The following is an 18,207-nucleotide window of genomic DNA, read 5'->3' as shown; positions in this document are numbered from 1 at the left end:
TAAATGCTTTAAAAATCTTACTAATGGTTTAAGAAAAAGACATGCAAACAACTGAAAGAACGAGCATTATCTAAAGTCAGTGTGGGTGTGGTGCCTTGACCCATTTAGACTATTAAGAAATATGCTGCTTTTAAGTATTGAATACATATTTTCATTATGTATTGAGTGGCCAAAAATATCTTAAGAGCCTTTTAAGGTAATGTATAATAACATCTCTTCCCCAAAAGTGGGTCAAGGCTTACGTAGTCTGCATTTCCAACATGGGTCCCTCTTAAAAGGAAAGTCCCAATGGTACAGAAGGAGCTAACACAGCAAAAGGGTCCAAATCCTGTATTTTGTGATATCTTTTGACCTTGGTCTGCCTAAACCCAGAGCAACAGCCACAGGATGTGGTCTAATATATATTCATGGCAAATTATCTTGAAAACTTGTCTTCAGTGTTGCAAAAGTGCAGTGATGATGATGATGATGATGATGCTCTGTACTGGCTCCTTGTTTTGCCTCCTGATAAAAACTCCCTGTTTCCCATTAAAACAGCAAGAGGAGGTTATAGGAGGGAGGCTCGAGGTCACTGCCCACAACACAGGGTGGTGTAAGAATTAAAGGAACAACATTCTCTTAATGTGACATAACTAATGGGATTAGCAGGGGTGAAAAGGGAAGGAGTGAGCAAAAGTTGCCACAGGATCCTCCACTTGTTCAGTCAAGACCTTAATTCTTGTGCCTGTCATTAGTTGCAGGGAATTATAAAGTTGTAAATTACAAGGTAATTTGAGGAGTTACAGCTGCATGGACATCAGATACAGGTTGAAACTGTAAAAGTAAGATACTGGGCAAATAAGCTTAAATAATACCCTCTTATGCATCTAAGATCTCCCTTCTTGGACTTTTTTTGTGATGTTATTTCCAGCACTGTTTCAGGAGTGTTTTTTTAGTAGGAAAACATTCAGGTATTCCGAGGCATTCTAATACACTGAGAACATTTACTTTAAATCTTTTTTTTTCCCCTATAAGGTGACGGTGGTTATCTCTTGAAAAATTGCCTAATCTCTTCCGTGTTTTATCTCCAGATTCCCTCTGAAAACCATATCATTAGAAATTGTAATGAAATTCAAAAAGTGACCAGAATAGTAATCAAAAGAAGATTTGGCATCTTCCAAATGGGACTTAGCTGCTTAGATAAAGGTGGTGGAAGAGAAATGAACTGCCCTTCATGTAAGTTCAGAGCAGTCCTGGTAGGTGTGAGGTTATGCAATGCACCCATTAAATGTGCCTCGTCTGGGAAGACGAAGGGGAAGCGTTTTAATGAGTCAATCTAAATTGCTGAAGTAAATGACCATAATGATAGAGACTTGGAAAATGATGTGTGCTTAGATGTGGGACTGCAGGACAGCAGAGGAGGTGCTGGCTCTGGCTGTCACACAGACCTCCTGCATGCTGGCTCAGATGTGCCCTCCGAGCCTTCTGTGCCTTTACATTTCATCCTAGAGCCATTTCAGTGCCAGTAAAATGGAAATTAGAGATGCCATCTTCCAGTGCTAAAGGGAAAAGTGGACTGCAGACCAGCAGCCTACAGTTCCAGGCAATTAATGGTTTCCAAGCTCTTTGCTTCTCATGCCAAACAGGAGGTCTGGGCACTGCTTACCCTCTCCTCCTGCTCAGTGAACAAGAAGGTTCCAGCAAATGCAATAAAATTAGGTTCCTAATTTCCACTCCTTTAAGTTAGTCTATAAAAATAGCCCTCTGTTAGGAACTCTCTCTTAAAATCAGCTATCAACTTAAGGCACCCAAATTATTTATTACTTCTTCTCTTGCCAAATTCATCTTGGTCCTGTAAGTTCAAACACCCTTTTCCTGACAAAACTCTGTACTAATGACAATGAGAGACATCATTTTTTGCACCACAAATTTAAGGAGAGGGAATAAAAACCTTTCAGCAATAGACTTTTCTGAAAAGAATCAACTCAAAATTACTTAAGTATGAAAGACTAAAACAGTCAAGGTATTGCAGCTTTTCTGGGAAAGCTCATTTTAATGGACCTCCATATTCAGTTATACACAGAATAAGCTCCTCTATGAATAGCATTAAAAGACTTACCTTTCTGTGGATTTCTGTCCTATATTTTCTATACATTCTCCTCAAAATCTTAAAGTATCTCCAGCTTTTATTGTGCCAGGTTTTTGACCCCCTCACTGCAAGAAATGAGCACACGCTGAACAAAGCTTGGCTTTGCCAGTGTTCCTGCTAATACACATATGTTGTCAGAGCAGCTGGCTCTTGGCAAACAGCAGAGGTAAATGTCAGGTTCTTTCCTGTCCCTTGCTATGAGGAGAGCACAAAACTGTCCCTAAACAGCACAGTGCAACCAGAGTCCAGTGATTCAGTTTTGTTTCGATAATCTCCAGTATAGAGAAAAACTAACAACAAGAAAAGGGTCAGACGCATAGGGGGAAAGGAGGAAACATGTTGCTCTTAATTTCTGATGACAAATTTAAATTTTGTGGTTTTCATTTAAAGTTTTCCCATTTTAATCCAAGTGGTGTTACACAACTGATGAACTGTCTTGAAACGTTTTGGTTTTTTTTTAATTCTGTCAATAAAATGTACTTATTTCTTGAAGGGGCAAATCATCAGATGGGGGAGAGCTGTGTCACTCTATTCAAATAAGCTTTGTATCTGGCACTTGCTGGTTCTGCTGGTCTGCTTATCTGCTTGTGGGAAAGGAAAAGAAATCCTCCTACCTAATTCTGTCAGGACTATCTCATTTGAGATCAAATTGACCTCCTCCTCCTCCACCATTCACATTTGGGAGATTTTAGCCAAATCAGGTCCATCAGCAAAGTGAGAGCGTTGTGGAATAGTGGGGGAATTGTGCTCTGACGTTTTTGGGGGGTCATGCACAGCTGTGGGATGAGCAAGGACGGATGGTACTCCCAGATGGATCATGCTTCATAAACTTGGAAGAGAAAACGTGTGGAAAATGTTTGTTGTAGGAAGAAAAAAAAAAGAGGAATGTTCTTGCTCCCATGGACTGGCCAGGCTGGACAAAACATCCAGGATAAATGTGGCTGTTGAGCAGCCAGTGACACCACATGAAAAGAGCTTTAGCAAGGGAACAAAAGCGATACTGTTTTATCTTTACTGCCGATTAAAGTCTGTAACTACTGCAGCTACAAAATTATGCACATTTTAAACAAAAGCCTCCACCATGTCACAAGCAAGAAAAACAAGTCACGGGGTGCAAGGCAAAGCTTTCCTCTGAGGCACTGGTGGTTAATCAGTCCCTCTCCCACAGTGTCATCTGAGCTGGGGACTTGCTGCCCTGTGCCAAGCTGTTGCCATAATACAGATGTTTAACCCTTCCCTGTGCTCAGCTGAGCCACCAGAAACACCAAACCTAGGGCAGAGAGAAGGGGTTTTAACTGATACTACCCTCAGTGAAAGATAGGTTCATCCCAAAATACCACACACCCCCTCCAAACAGTAAAAAAACAACCCCAAACCCAGAAGGCCAGACATTAAAAAAAAAAATTCAACAGAAAAATAATCAGTGACATACTGTTAAAGAAAGTCATTCTGAAGAAAGGATTTAATACAGAAAAAAATAAATAAATCAGTCATAGTTTTAAACAGATAGTACATAACAGATAAGGAGGTCGGGAGAAACTCTGGAAGGGTTTGCTTAGTATTAAATGATGATGAAACATCTGTACATTCCATCCATCACTGATTATGTGTAAGAACATTTGACTTGGCAAATTACAGAGAGGGTTAACCCTTCAGCTTTTACAGAAGGAGAAAAAAAAACCAGGTTATACAGCCTTGAAAATACTCAATTTTTCTTTTGTGTACATAGAAACAAATTTAAGTACATCTTTATTTTTGTGTTACAAGGCTGTTTCTGAACAGCTAGTCATTAAAAATATCAGTTGTTCTCCTACAACGAAGAGCTTTCAAATATACCAAGGAAATGTTTTATTTTAAAAAAGAAAATAATTTAATTAAAGATATAAATGCAGATTCAGATCGTACATACAAAAGGCTTGAGATTTTACATTGCCAAACTCAAACCTCTTCTTAGAGCTGCAGTCCTAACTTCAATTCCAAACCATTTTGCGTTCCTAAAGTTCATGCAGAACAATCCATAACACTGACCATCAATGAATATTTTCATATTGCTCTGTTCATGTTTATTAACCCTTCAAAATGCACCATTCTTCACTGTGTTTCTACCAAAGAAATTAGGGGATAACATCTGGCCACAAAGCCCCTGCTAGAACAGCCAATTACAAAGTGATGCCTAATTTTGGGACTTTTCAGTCTCATCTACAAGGTAACAATCATGAATTTTAAGCTGTCACAGAATTCTGAAATGCTTTGGGTTGGAAGGGGCCATAAAGACCAGCTAAATCCAACCCCTGCCATGGGCAGGGACACCTTCCACTATCCCAGGTTGCTCCAAGCCCCATCCAACCTGGCCTTGGACACTTCCAGGGATCCAGGGGCAGCCACAGCTTCTCTGGGCACCCTGTGCCAGGGCCTCCCCACCCTCACAGGGAACAATTCCTGCCCAATATCCCATCTAATCTTCCCCTGTGTCACTTTAAATTATCCTACGGCCAAATCTTTGAACATGAGCCAGAAGTTAGTCCTAGCCCAAGTATCACTAACTGTTTCTCTAGAATCTGCTTTCTTAAATCTCCTCAAGATCCAAAGTCTGACTGGTCTTTGCTCAAGCCAACATGAAACTGTTGCTTGAAATTCCCTTTCAATCTGAATAAAGGCCAAGATACAGGGGCAAGATTGTAGCAAAGGCATTTTGGGGAGCCTCAGAAGAGCATCCCCTCAAAGCAATTGCCATCTGTCTTTTCCACTTCCACTTCATGTTCAAAGTTCAAGACAGAAGTTACTTTGAGAACTTGAATCAGGGTGTAACATTTCCAAAATGCATGGCTAAGCAAGAAATGTCATTCCCTCAAGACATCACCGAAATGTTTCTAATTACATCACTGACTAATTACATTACTGTATCCCTTTTAAGTAGTGGTTTCAAAAGTACAACTCTTGGCTCAAAATTGAGTCCTTATTTTTAGGCAATTCTTCCTATCATCTTGAACCAACAACGTTTAATGGTGTGATAAGTTTTCACACAGAATTGCTGATTATAGTCCCAAACCTGCAAACTGCTGCAGGATCAGAGGGAGAAGGGATAATAAAAATATTTCAAAAAATGGACGGTATCATTTCATAATTCAGCTAGGAATAATTAATGCAGTTATTTTATAGGATATCCTAAGGATGTACTGAAACTCACTATCCTCTGTGTGATACCAGAAAAGGACACTGCAGATCTCAATTGAAAATAGGCCAGAAATTTGAGATCATTGCTCACTACCAGCATTTCTGCCACTGAATGAGACATTTCCATACAGCTCGAAGTCCAGAGTCTCCAAAAGTTGTCATAATTCAGCTGAGGAGCTATGGAGACACAGCTAATAATGTGCCATTAACTTTTGTTTCTTAAATAATTTAGCTCTGATGGCATGAAGAAGCCAAACATCCCTGGAAATGTCCAAGGCCAGGCTGGACGAGGCTTGGAGCACCCTGGGCTAGTGGAAAGTGTCTCTGCCCATGGCAGGGGGTGGAACTGGATGATTTTTTTGGAAGTTCCCTTCCAAACCAAACCATTCTTTGATTCCAGCATAGCTTAAAACTCAGGATCATTGTTATTTTGTGGATGAGACTGAAAACTCACAAAATTAGGTGGCCCTTTGTAGTTTCCTGTTCTGGTGGCACAACTACAACCAGTTCTTTTTGGTTTTCTCTCCCTCCCTCATCTCCCAACAGCAGCCACGTGCAATCAGCTCACTGTTCCTCAAGTAATTGCATACTGGTGGCCCAGAGGGTTTGGGAGCTACTTAAAACACACCAAACATACCAAAATGTGATTTTCTCCTGTCCAAACCTTCTCCAACATTTTTTAGACCCTTAAAGTGACACCTTAACTAAATTTTCTGATGTTTAGTGTCTTGCTAAAGGCCTAAACTAATGGGTACAGATAAATCCTTGAAGGAATACATCATCTCTTGCCAACATTCTTGGCAAAATTTATGTTCTTGTTAATAGTTTTGTACTTAGACATTAAACAACCCTTAAGTGCTTCCACTTGGCTGTATAAGTAAGGTTTAAATAAGGTTATAAATAAGGTTTTTATCCGTGGGAATATTTCTGTTCAGCATATTTGTTGAGAGATACCTGACCCAAGTTTAAATCTGGAAAGGACAGGAAAAGTAGAAAATTTCCATCCTTTCCTAACATTTGGTTTGGACTATGAATAAAACATCCACGCTAAGATTCAAACCTTTTTGTGACAGGTGTTGCACAAACACTAAACAGAGGCATCATTGCCCATCAGACTTTATAGATTAAGACAAAAACACATGAAATTGGATGTGAAGTCTGAATTTGCACATAAATGAATGTAGTAAAGTATTAAAACATTTTGTGGTCCATTTATGTCTCTGAGCATGGGAAATTTTTCTATCGAATCTTTTTGATGAAAATAAAAAGAAGCTGAATCACATCAAGCAAAATATGTGCATAATGTTTCAAAAAATAAAGGATAAAGCTGAAAAAGATAATTTTAAACTAAAAGTAGGGTTTAAAAAGTCAATTTCTTTATAGTAAAAAATAGCATTTAAGAAAGAATTTGAATTACTTTGTTTAAGGTCAAACAAATACTCTTTCAAGTCAAAATAATTTAATCTTTCTTTTCATTCTTTGCCAGCCTGACTAGAAATGAAAGTAAAATGAATTATCACAAGAAAATATTTCAGTCCACGGACAATAACAAAAATGAAATGAGGCAATTAGGCATTTCTAGTATTTTTGTTGTTTTTAATGCAGGGTAGAGGTTGGAGGTAAACAAGTAGCAAATGGAAAACGTGAGTAGGTTACATGAGAAAAATGAGCTGTAAACCAGGATTTAAAGAATGATAAGGTAACAGATATTTGGATTTTAATGTGACACTGCTACATTTGAAGAGCAGTCCAAGGGACAGTGTGGAGATCCAGGATAAACTGACAGCTGGACAAAAATGTTTGAGAATGCTGGGAAAGGTTGGAGTTCTAATGGGTTAATGGATCAAAAGTGTGGAGCTGGGAACTGCTGGGGTGTGAGCGGAAAGGCAAGAAGCCACTCTTTGCTGGAGAGCTGCTCTGGAGGCTCCAGCTGAGCCATCCTGATTTGGGCAACTTTCCCCAGATTCAGGGGTTGGGCTCTTCTCAAAACCAGAGAGCGACAGGAGGAAACGGCCTCAGATTGTTCCAGGAGGTTTAGATTGGATATTGGGGAAAATTTCTTCACCCAAAGGGTTTCCAGCCCCAGGGCAGTGGTGGAGTCCCCATCCCTGGAGGGATTTAAAAGCCATGTGGATGTGGCACTTGGGGACATGGTCAGTGGTGGCCTTGGCAGTGCTGGGGGAATGGTTGGAATTGATGATCTTAGAGAGGGTTTTTCCAACCTCAGTGATTCCATATAAGAAGTACCGGTAAAAAATATCAAGGATATAAACGTGCCTCGTTTGTTCTCCTCATTTTCTCATCCAGTTTTCCTGTCAAAAGCTCTAGTGGCATTAGGCCACCCTGGTTGGTACATGAGGCACAAGGTCTCAGCTTATCTTTCAAAGTAGTTCCTATTTTCCAGAGGGGAGAAAATGTCTAAAACCCTTATTTCCAGAACTGTTTCTGTGCTACCTGAAATCTACAGTGTAATCTGTTATTTCCCATTGCCACCAGGGTCACACCTATGTGGAAAAACAGCCTTGAATAAGAGGCTGTTTTACTTCCCATATTTCAGATATTCAGAGTTAGATATTGTTTTGCTGCTGTGTGGACAAAGATTATAGTGTTCAAAAGCCACGCTCACCCCTGGATAATTTGTCTGTCTTTATTGCAGTATTGATCTTTATTACAGTATCATCTAACAGGGTGTTTAGCATCCACTCTCTGTCATGCAGGGCCCTGCACAGACATGAGGAGAGAATGCAGAGTAGGTATTATACCATATAGAAAACAAGATATTTATATTTTACACATGTGATTTAGGTTTCTATGAAATAAAGAATTCTATGTGTCTGAAGAAGGAATTATCCTGATATCTGATTGACTGTAACACTTTGAAAATATTTCCCTGGTGGGTGGATTTGTTTGTATGTTTTTATTGCCCTTTTGTGATTTTTTTTTTCCTCTCTTACATTAATTTTCTTGGCAAATTTCTCAGAATTTCACTGAGATAAATTTTTCTGCCTATTATACACCTCTACTTTTTAAAGTTTTTTTCTAATAATCTCACACTTGTTAGCATTTGGAAGGATATCATAATAGCAGAGCAGCCATGCCATTTTCATTGGCCATTTCAATAAAGAAAAATACACTGTGACATAATAAATAGACACAGAAGAAAAATCAAGTCCTATTTCTCAGAAGAACATCTAAAAGTGAGCCTATATATATAGGCTTAAGTCATCCAAATGACTTGATGCATATTTTTATTTTAGTATCTGCAGGAAGATGGATCCCAGCCCATTAAAACTAAAATTTCCAGAAAGACAGGCACTCTGATATATCATCTGTCAAGGTAAAGGGACTAAGAACCTCTAGCTGACTGATATGATGGATTTTCACTTTCCTACTTGCTTCAAGAAGGAAGAAAGTGTGGAGCTGAACAGCTGGTAACATTTGCTAAAAGATTATGGTGCTCAGATTCTGATTTAAATTTGACTTTTTGGTCGTAAACACATGAACAACACATGAAATGTTCTTATTCTTTAACATATTTTCCCTTGAAAAGAGTGATTCTACTTCTTCCTCTATAAAACCTAGATAGGATTAAAGAGCAAAGAGGTCTCCAACTGATAAAAAAGACATTTATTTCCTGGAAAAGGGAGTCATGCAAGAAGCTCAAAGCTTTCTTTAGGGTAGCTGCTACCACCTTCTGTAAGACTGCTGAAACACATGTAAATGAGAAATTTAAAAGTATATATATAGAAATATTTGTCAGTATAATGAGACTCTTCCCTACATTGTCCCCTTTAGGCTTAGAGATACGAGACTTTCCTGGTGTACATTTGCAGAATAACCACATGAAAATATCTCTGGCTGCTCCACCATATGATGTAAAGTTGGAAATATTTTAGAAACAATGTGAAACAAGCCCACAAGCTGTCACAAATACTGTTAGCACCTCTTGTATGTGCAAATAAAGAGTGTAGCCTGTGGTATTTGCAGCCTTTGACCAACCAGGATGTAAACTCTACAAGTTATTTTTGGCAAATTTCAGAGGAAAATGTTGGCTCACTAAAGCCAGACCAAGACCCCCAAACCCATTCAGTTAAAAGCAAATCAATCAGTCAATCAATCAATCCAAGCAAAGTGTTTTCCAAGCTTTGTCATCAAATGTTGTCTATCAAAAAGTCATCCAGAAGTGAAAAGCTGAAGCAGCATATCAAACTCTGATAAAAATAAGTTATAGAATCATTTAGTGGAAAAGACATCTAAGATCATAGAGGAAGACTGTTTTAGTGGTTTTCTGAGAGGAGTCTGTAAACAAAATGTGAACATGATCCATCAGAGCTCTGTAAAACCTAAATAAAATCTGGATTATAAATGGGGTAAGTGATCAGTCAGCACCTCTACATCATTTATCAACAAGAGCTTTCAGTGATAAAAAGTAATAGCAATAACAGACTGATTTCACAGAACATTTTGAGCCCTTTGATGAGGTGGCCTGATTTAAGCTAGAGAAACTTCAATAAAACCAGGGAAAATCATCCAAATAGGAGCAGAAAATATGTCAGATATTTCAGATGTGCCTTGCAAAGTAGTGAGTCCAAAAGAGTGTTTGGATTTATAGAGGTCTGGAAAGCCTTCTTTACAGCCAAAGACTAAACAAGATTGATTTGTTTAGTTTGTCTGAGGAAAGATTATGATAAAGTCACCTTCTAATCTATAAGTAGGGACATGGAGAGAAGACTTGTGATAATGGAAAGCTCTTTAATCTGGCTGACAGCAAAAGCCAGTGGACAAAACCACTTAAATCATTTTGGAAATGAAACACACATTTTGAAACCATGGGGGTTCTGTGTAACAAATTACTAAAACAGTTTATTGATTCCCCATAATTTTGAGTCTTTGGGGGTGTTTTTCTAGAAGAGTCCTCATGCTGTCAAAAGTTACAGCCTTGATGCAAGAAGTGCTCTGTGAAAGTGCATGAACTGCACCAAGCTCAAATGAAGTGAACATGTTGCTGTCTTCTGAGCTCATAACCTAAAAACCTTCAATGTTAGGCCATAGTTATGCATGTCTGTAGCTTCTGAGATAAGTTGCATTATCCTTTGGGGAAAAATAAAGTTGCTAGTTGATAATTCTATTATTCTTTTTCATTTCCCAATCCAGCTGGCTGGTTTGTGCCTTCTGGAAAGAAGAGTTGGTGTTATTTTACACTTCCCAAACATATGTCTCTGGGCTTCATTTTCTACACTACAGCTCACAGATTCTAAGAATTAATATCTTGTGTCCATCATTCTCCCACACACATCACTTGTTCTTTTTTTTATATTTTCTTTTGGTTGTCCCTGATATTTTTAAGAAATTCAGAAAACTTCCTACAGACCAGCAGCACCTAAATACTCTTATAATCTTCATTTCTGTGATATGTTGGGTTGTCTCTGCACCTACTGCTGCAGATGAAGTTTTGGATTTGGTTTTAAAAGTTTCAAGTGGGAGCAATCTCTGTGGGAATATTACAGGATATTGCTAAGAATATGTATTGACAGACCAGTTTATTGAGCAAGAGGGAAGAATTTGACAGCATTTTCTAATATCTGTAAATTATAGTTGGTTTGTTTAGTAAAAAAAAAATAAAATAAGATAGGCTGATTTCACACAGCAAAGCAAATGTAGATACCAAGCGACAAAGGGGGTGTGTGGAGGGTGTCATAAGTTGTGCTCATCAAGCACTGGAAGACATGAGCAGAGGTTTTGTAGCAGAAATGTTGACATCAGTCCTAGTAAATAGAATTGGTGAGAAGTGATTTTTGACAATGCAGGAACTGGCAGTAATTTAAACGAACAGTTCTGCTGGCAGGGAGTGACTCACTCCAGCACAGTAAAGACTTTGTTGTTAAAAGTACTTACACTCACATTAGGAGCCTGAAATCATCCCAGACATAATGGCCCACTTTGAAAGAGCAGGAAACATTAAACAGATTGGCCAATCCAGAGAAAATAATCATAGGAAAAATTATTGAAAGGCAGTTCACCAAATAGCATATCCTGCAGCTAAATCCAGTGGGTTTTGCTCTCCTCATGCACAAACTCCAGCCTGTGATTTCAACTCAACAGCATGACTCTGTAAAACAGGTCTTTCCAAGACCGTAAAACTAGGAGAGATTTTGGGGCAAGGACTGTGTAAAGATAGAAGCAACAATAAAATCCTTGTTCTGTAAAGAGGAGGGAAACCAGTGCAGCAGCAGCATGATTCATCCTCCTTAACTTCAGCCATCCAAAAGGTAGGCGTTGGATCAAAGTTAGTCATTCCTTTTTTGTCACTTGTGGAGGAAGATGTATCCTGCCTGCCTCACATAAGTACTTTGGGAGCTGCTATTTAGAAAGATTTCCCTCTCTCCATTGCCGTGGAGGCTACCCAGGGGAACAGCCTGGAAAGCAACATCTTCCAACCTAAACCTAGACAGGATTGCTCTATCTCTAGGCTGCCCAGAGGAGCTGTGGCTGTCTGTCCTAGGGTGACTTTAGGAAGTTCCATCCCTGGAAGTGTCCAAGGACAGGTTGGACGGGGCTTGCAGCAACCTGGGATAGAGGAAGGTGTCCCTGCCCATGGCAGGGGGTGGAATGAGGTATCTTTTAGGTCCCTTCCAACCCAAACCATCCTGTGATTCTCAAAAGTCCCTTCATAAGGCCTACTCTGCTGAAACCAAGGCTCTGTAATTCACTCTCTTCAGGGTGTATGCACAAAGGTGTGTTGGTTTCAGTGCATACACAAGGCTCAGTAAAATATCTAAGTAGAAAAGAAATCAAGAGATAGCCAGAGGCAAAGTAAAATTAACCACAAGACCTCAAGAATCACACTTGGCATCTTCAGCCTGTAGCAAAAAAAAACACCCCAAATTTCCCACATTCCTCATCTCAGTGAATTGAGACAAGGTAAAAAAATTGCGTTCAAATGAGATGATTTAACCAATCTATTGTCCCAGTTGCTGAGGGTTCACGGAAAAAGAAAAAAAACCAATGAAAGTATAAAAAAGGAATGAAAGAGAAGTTCAGATTGGCATTGGATTAGATTCTCATATGACAATAGGAAAGGAACAGGAAAACTTTGGCATCACTGAGACATCTCTGGAGGTGGTTAAAAACCACATATGTGGCACTTAGGGAGTTGGTTTAGTGGTGGCCTGGGCAGTGCTGGGGAAATTGTTGGACTTGATGATCTTAGAGGGCTTTTCCAACCTAAATGATTCTGTGATTTCCCTTTTTAACAGCTCTCTGCTTCAGAATGATTTACTGCGGGGTTTGTATTGATTTACAATTATTAGACAGTTATTGTAATTTATGTTGATAAAGCAATAAGGGAGTACAGAAAATATTTATTAAACATGAGAAACTTTGTAGCACTTGGACATTAATCAAAGTTGATCATCTACAATGTATGTGCTAATAAACCATTAGTGAATATTTAACCTGCAAACATGATGAAAAAAGCTGATACATTACCTCCTTCAGGAACAGAGAGACTTTGTGGGAATTTTGAATTATTTAAATTGTGACACAGCACAGGATTTAGGAGTGGGAAGCAATTTTACTGTGAGACTTTCTTTTTTAGTTGCTGAGTTCCTGATAAAAAGAGTGATGGAACTAATTTTGTTTCTTGTTGATTTAAACATTAGCAAACCCAGGGTTTGCAAAAAACATTAAAGATAGTTGTGAGTCAGATGTTCTACTGTATAGTGGAATCATTGGCCTTCTTTGATATTAGTGCAGAAAGCATAATAAAAAAAAGCCCTGAGGAACTCAGGCTTCTCAGCACTTTGTTGCAGATGTCAGAGAAAGAAGTATTAGGGGTCAGTTTAGCATTTGCATAATGACCTGATTAATTGGAGATTAAATGATCGTTTGTTCAGCAAGTGGTGCAGAAGGCTGGGCACACTTCCCTGACCAGCTGAGCCAGGCTTTGCTAGGCACATCTCCAGGCTAGGGGACACTTCTGATGCTCGCCCTGTCCTTGGAAAGGTGGAGGGATGCTGGAAGGGACACTGCCTGGAAAGGAGTTAATCCATTAACGTCTCCTGGTTGATTAATTTTCTGCTTCAACTCATTTTAATTCGCATTCTGCTGATTGTTTCCTTTCAGGAAGGGCATTTGTGGAAAGGTTATCAGCTTCTTGGAAGGACACAGCAAAGCCTCCGAGCACAAACTTAGCCCACTTTTCCAAATAAACAGCTGCAGACAAATCCTGGCTTCATTGATGGGAATGGAAATTTTCAGAGAATTGCAGAATGGTGGGGTTGGAAGGAACTTCTAAGATCATTTAGTCCAACCACTCCACTCAAGCAGGTTTTGAATATCTCCAAAGAGATTCCACAGCATTTCCAGGCAGTCTGCTCCGGCGCTGTCACTCTCACAGGAAAAATGTTTTTCTTCATATTCAGGTGGAACTTCCCGTGCTTTAATTTCTGCCCACTGCCCATGGTCCTGTTGCTGAGCACCACAAAAAAGAATCTGGCCCCTTCCTCTTGACACCCAGCATTAAGGTATTTGTATGCACTGATAAATCCCCTCTCAGCTGTCTCTTCTTGTGGCTGAACAGCCCCAGCTCCCTCAGCCTTTAGCTCCTCATCATCTCTTCATCATTGTAGCCTCCACTGGATCCTCTCCAGGAGCTCCATGTCCCTCCTGTCCCGAGGAGGCCAGAAATGCACACAGCACTCCAGATGCGCCTCACCAGGGCTGAGCAGAGGGGCAGGATCACCTCCCTTAACCTCCAGGAAATTCTCTAATAAATCCCAGGATCCTGTTTGCCTTATTGGCACAAAGAAACACCACTTGTCATGGACACTTCTTGTCCAGCACAGTCCCAGGTCCTTCTCCTCAGAGCTGCTCCATCAGGTCACCCCCAGCCTGAGCTGGTGCCTGGGGTTGTTCCCCCCCTGGGTGCAGGACCCTGCATTTGCATTTGAATTACAGAACTTTGCTAAAATTCAGGAAATTTTTTTGTTTGGTTGGTTTTGTCCTAAGAAAGGAATCAAGCACCAATTACTTTTTGGATAACGTTCCACTGGTAAAATAAATAAAAAAGTACCAGATGTTTGTTGGACATTATGTTAGTTCTTTAAATATAACAAATTCTAGAATTGTTTGGCTTGGAAGGGAACTTGAAAATCATCCACTTCCAATCCCCCTGCCATGGTCAGGGACACCTTCCACTGTCCCAGGTTGCTCCAAGCCCTGTCCAACCTGGCCTTGGACACTTCCAGGGATCCAGGGGCAGCCACAGCTTCTCTGGGCACCCTGTGCCAGGGCCTGCCCACCCTCACAGGGAAGGATTTCTGGTGCTCAGGTTTATTCTTCCCCACGTACAGGACCCTGCATTTGCCTTTCTTGAGATTCACTGGATTTCTCTTCACCCCACTCTCCAACCTGGCCAAAGTCCTGCTGAGTGGCCCCACAACCTTCAGGTGGATCAGCCACTCCTCCCAGTTCTGTATCATCAGCAGAAGTGCTCAGGGAACACTGTCCCTTCATCCAGGTCACTGCTGAATGGTAAGGACAAGACTGAACCCAACACTGGGGCACATCACTACCTGCAGGCCTCCAGCTGGACTCTGCCACTGGTCACAACCCTCTGGCTTCAATGAAGACCATCAGCAAAGACCAAAAGCTGGCCTTAAGCAGAAAATTTCAGCTCTGAGCAACATGTGTATTACAAGCAGTAAAAATTGGTTGCTTTTCAATTAGGACTGGGAAAAGGAGGAAATGGGCCATAACAGACCATATTCAGTATGGGCAGGACATGCACTGAAAATCCAATTGCAGTAGAAAATTGCTTTTAGCAGGAGAGCAAAATATGAGGTGTAAAACATTAAGTTTTGTAGATAGGGAGTCTCCCTACACAGAAGTTGGCTGTAACTACCAGAGGAAATGATAACATTATGGCAGGTACCAAGGACATGTACGATGCATTATGAGAAAGATTAGTCTGAACTGCAAAGGCTTCCCTTAAACTATCTTAATTAAAGGTCATTCAAAACTTCCCCCAACACCTTTTTTACATCGGCTGCAAAAGTACACCAAGTGCTAAAAATTGCCTCTGTAAAGTTTTGATCTGTGAGCCATTAATATCTCCCTAAATTTAGCTTGTGTGCTATTTACAAATCAGAATTGCCTGCCTAAGGAAACGGAGTTGTTGGAGGCAGTTATTCCATTACATGGGATGATTACTTTGTTGTTCCCCACCACTCCAGCAGTTTACACTGCCAGACTATTCTGCTTACTCACAGGAATGAGTCTTCACAAGGATTTTTATTTCTCAATCACAATATTGATACTAAATACATTCCATTCTTCCTAGGTATTCATGGCACACACTGTAAGAATCCATCTGTTACCAACACCCTGCTCTGCAGAATGTTTAAACTGTGTGAATTAGGAGTAAGAATGGGTAGCATTTCTTTCTTTAACTACACACCTGTGATTTGCTTAGCACAGTGGGCATGGGAGGAAGGAAAAAATAACTTGGCTGATGTGTAGGTTTTTATTTTTTAATATTTCTGACTATTATTTTTAATATTATCAGCTGTGCTGCCCCAGCAAGACATGCAATAATAATACAGCCAAGCACAGCTGTTAGTAGAGCTCTGGTCTTAAAATACTTAAAAAAGAGATATTCTACTGTAGCTTCTCTGAGGACCCTTCTCGTAGGTGTAATCAATGACAGAGGAATAACCTGTCTCTATTACATCCTGTCAGCAGCACTGATGTTGCCTAGGACTTTTCCCCCACCACATTTGTATCCATGATACATCTGACTGTGTCACTTGGACATTCACGGATTCACTTCTGTTGTTCAATGTAAAGATAAAGTCAATACCCAGTAAGCGATAAAGTCGTTTTTTACTTCATACTGTATAATAAATCAATTTATACACCAGTGAAAAACTGCAAAAGATTATTATTTTTATCCACAAGACCCCCATATCCAGAGCTTCCATTTGTGTACTAGATAGATTTGAGAGTGGTAGTAAGAAAAAACCCAGTAGGTATATCCAGCGATTTTCTCCTTGGCAGCACTTAAAAAAGGAAACAAAAGCAGTTAATTCAGTACATGAATTTCAGACAGAAATGCTGCTTGCCCCCAACATTTTTATGGGTTCCAGGTGGAAGTTCTATGGCATCAATGATTCAGCAATATCTGGAGATAGCACAACCTATCAAAAGTGCAGGAATTATCCCGATCCTTCCTGTCTGCTGCCAGTAGAATACACAGCCAGCAATTCCCAACGTCTCCCTCCGGCATTTCTCTGTTGGATTCACATAACATGTCAAAGAAATGATTTTTCTCTTTGATTACTGCAGTAAAATAAAAAGCACTGAAAGAGCAACATCTCAGAAACTTACCTTGCAGTTACATGGAAAATCCAGCTCCCTGTAAAGCAATGTAATGAGGAGGGAGTCACGGTCGTTACTCCTTGTTACAGCACTTTAGAGTAACAATGCCATTTGGAGACCCTTGCAGCAGGAAAGACAGAAAAGGCAAGTCAGCAATCAACTCCACAGGCCAATAGACTAAGATATATCAACTCCAACTTTAGTGCATTTGGACTCTGTGGAAGTTCCTTGTGTTGGCTGAAATGCAAAGGCTGGAGCACAGCAAATTTTTTTCTGTCCTGTTGGCTTTTCCTACCTCTTTCTGTCTGGCAGTGACATTTAGTAGTTAAAGCAGGAAATGGAATTCTGGCTCTAAAGGTCTAAAACAGAGTTATTGTCTTAAGTAATTATAGAGAGAAATACATATATATATATCTATATCTATATATATATCCACACAGCTTTAAGGTACAGGTGCTTAAGTTTTACTAAACCAATTTACAGTTAGGCAACTAAGCACCTTTCAAAAGCTCACAGATCCCTTTCAAGTTCTGGTCCTGCCTTTTTTCCTCCTTCTTTTAGATTTCTGAGACAACAAGAAACATCTGTGGGGTTTTTTAGTGCTTTACTTTCAGCCCTGCCAATTACGTGCTGTTCTAATTAGAGTCAATGAGAGGTGTGGGCTTCTACTTCCCCTCCTAAAACACCATCAAATGAAACAGAGCATTTTAGTTCAGCCTTCTTACTTGATTCAGCACATCACAGGTGTGGTAGTGAAGTTGTGAACATATTTTTTGAAGGCCGGAGAAGGAGAGAAGTTGGAGTTGTTTTTGTGCATTAAGAGCTATGACAATTAGATTACTCTGGTTTTACAACAGGTCTAAGTGGAACAAGCACAGACTGACCCTGAGAGCGCAGTGACCTCCCAAACAGTACAGGCTTGGCTATGCAAGGCTGTAACTACAAAAGAAAAAGTTCTTTAAGGACTCAAGAACTTTGTATCTAGCATATTTTCAGTACAGCAGCAAGACTTTTGAGGTCAAGATCTCAGGATCCCCTGTTCAACACTTATTATTTTGCTTTCTACCCCATCTACCCATTCCTGCTGCTAGACTTGGCTGGCTTCACACCACACTGAATTGGCAATTTTTTCTCTTTGCATTAGAGAACAAATTCAGAAAACAACCATGTGTATCACGGATAGAAAGGCAGGGAGGGGATTTAAATCAGCTGGGAAATTCCAAGGTTGGAAATGCTTGTCTGTAGCAAAGGGAAACAAATGAGTCTTAGCGAGCAGCATGATGTTCAACCCTGCTTTCTCACCACTATTCCCCATCAAACAGGGCTGCAGTTACAGTCTGGGGAAGGATAATGAAGAAACTGTGAGTAGAAAACAAAGAGCTTGTTACCAGTCAAAGATTAGTCCATGTTGTAGCCCAGACATTTCCCTGCAAGCAATATAGTCAGCAGAGCATAAAAATACATTTTACTGTTCAAGGTGCATTTAAATACTGTGGTGATAGCAGAAAAACACGGCTTTTAACAAG

The 18,207-nt window shown here is 40.0% G+C and overlaps 1 long non-coding RNA gene across 1 annotated transcript; it reads right to left on the bottom strand.

The window, feature by feature from the left end:
• Nucleotides 1-16,167: 16,167 nt before the first annotated feature.
• Nucleotides 16,168-17,279, bottom strand: LOC148184081 (uncharacterized). Its single transcript, XR_015772809.1, has 4 exons — nt 17,181-17,279; nt 16,977-17,040; nt 16,691-16,801; nt 16,168-16,593 (listed from the first exon to the last, which is right to left on the bottom strand). It is a non-coding gene; the product is annotated as an uncharacterized LOC148184081 (long non-coding RNA).
• Nucleotides 17,280-18,207: the final 928 nt, after the last annotated feature.

The sequence above is a fragment of the Pseudopodoces humilis genome, chromosome 6 (genome assembly GCF_049639895.1).
Source record: "Pseudopodoces humilis isolate 2021_Gansu_Grassland_sample_001 chromosome 6, ASM4963989v1, whole genome shotgun sequence".
NCBI classification, from domain to species: domain Eukaryota; kingdom Metazoa; phylum Chordata; class Aves; order Passeriformes; family Paridae; genus Pseudopodoces; species Pseudopodoces humilis.
Note: the sequence above shows the minus strand (reverse complement) of the source record. Positions and strands in the feature narration are given on the sequence as shown.